The 1,662-nt window shown below is 46.3% G+C and overlaps 1 pseudogene; it reads left to right on the top strand.

Moving 5' to 3' along the window:
* The first annotated feature begins 400 nt into the window (after positions 1 to 400).
* Positions 401 to 1,222, top strand: LOC123838477 (large ribosomal subunit protein eL8-like; annotated as a pseudogene).
* Positions 1,223 to 1,662: the final 440 nt, after the last annotated feature.

The following is a 1,662-nucleotide window of genomic DNA, read 5'->3' as shown; positions in this document are numbered from 1 at the left end:
GTGGTAGAGGGAGAAGCAGGCTCCCGTGGAGCAGGGAGCCCGATGTGGAACTTGATCACAGGACCCTGGATCACGTTCTGAGCCGAAGGCAGATGCTTAAGCGACTAAGCCACCCAGGGGCCCAAAATATGGTGTCTTTAATAAGTAGTTGTGGGACAATTAATATCCATATGGGGGTGTGGAAGTATCTTGACCTTCTACCTCATACCATAAACAAAAATCAATTCTACATGGTTTTTAGATGTAATGTGGAAAGTAAAGCAATAAAACATATAGAAAAAAAAACAGGGAACATCTTTATAACCTTGTAGTAAACAAAGATTTCTTAAACAGCACATTAAAAACACCAACAAGAAAAATTGATAATTTTAATTATGTTAAAATTAATTACTCTGGCTCTCTCCTCCAGCAACCCAAGATGCCGAAAGGGAAGAAGGCGAAGGGGAAGAAGGTGGCCCTGGCCCCTGCTGTCATGAAGAAGCAGGAGGACAAGAAGGTGGTCAATCCCCTGTTCGAGAAGAGGCCCAAGAATTTTGGCATCGGACAGGACATCTAGCCCAAAAGGGACCTCACCCGCTTTGTCAAATGGCCCCGCTACATCTTGCTGCAATGGCAAAGGGCTATTCTGTATAAACATCTGAAAGTGCCTCCCACGATTAACCAGTTCACCCAGGCCTTGGACCCCCAGACAGCTACTCAACTACTTAAGCTGGCCCACAAGTACAGACCAGAGACAAAGCAGGAGAAGAAGCAGAGATTGTTGGCCCGGGCTGAGAAGAAAGCTGCCGGCAAAGGGGATGTCCCCACTAAGAGGCCACCCGTCCTTCGAGCTGGGGTTAACACTGTCACCACCTTGGTGGAAAACAAGAAGGCTCAGCTGGTAGTGATTACACATGATGTGGATCCCACTAGGCTGGTGGTTTTCCTGCCTGCCCTGTATCGTAAGATGGGGGTTCCCTACTGCATTATCAAGGGGAAGGCCAGGCTGGGGCATCTGGTCCACAGGAAGACCTGCACCACTGTCACCTTCACACAGGTCAACTCGGAAGACAAAGGAGCTCTGGCAAAGCTTGTGGAAGCCATCAGGACCAATCACAATGACAGATAGGATGAGATCTGCTGCCACTGGGGAGGCAACGTCCTGGGTGTGAAGTCTGTGGCTCGCATCGCCAAGCTGGAAAAGGCAAAGGCTAAAGAACTGGCCACCAAACTGGGCTGAGTGGACGCTGTTGAATTTTCTGTACATACAATAATAAAGCATTGTCTTTCAGCCAGTGTCAAAAAAAAAATTAATTACTCTGCTTATTAAAAGAGATGATTAAGGATAAAAAGGCAAGCCCAGAGAGTGGAAGAAGACATATGCCACATATATTCAATGAAGGACTTGTATAAAATTACATAAAAACTGGGACGCCTGGGTGGCTCTGTCAGTTAAGTGTCTGCCTTCAGCTCAGGTCATGATCCCAAGGTCCTAGGATCAAGCCCCTATCAGGCTCTGGGCTCAGTGGGGAGTCTGCTTCTTTCTCTCCCTCTGCCCTCCCAACTTGTGCTTCTCTCTCTCTCTCTCTCTCTCTCCAATAAATAAATAAAATCTTTTTTAAAAATTACATAAAAAACTCAGATTTTAAAAAGGCAACCAAATGAAAAGATGCACAAAAGGCT

Source organism: Mirounga angustirostris, unplaced genomic scaffold (assembly GCF_029215605.1).
Source record: "Mirounga angustirostris isolate CCGP_5_RB_7025 unplaced genomic scaffold, mMirAng1.0.hap1 SCAF_3, whole genome shotgun sequence".
NCBI lineage: Eukaryota > Metazoa > Chordata > Mammalia > Carnivora > Phocidae > Mirounga > Mirounga angustirostris.
The sequence above is the reverse complement of the archived record's forward strand: the minus strand, read 5'-3'. Positions and strand labels throughout refer to the sequence as shown.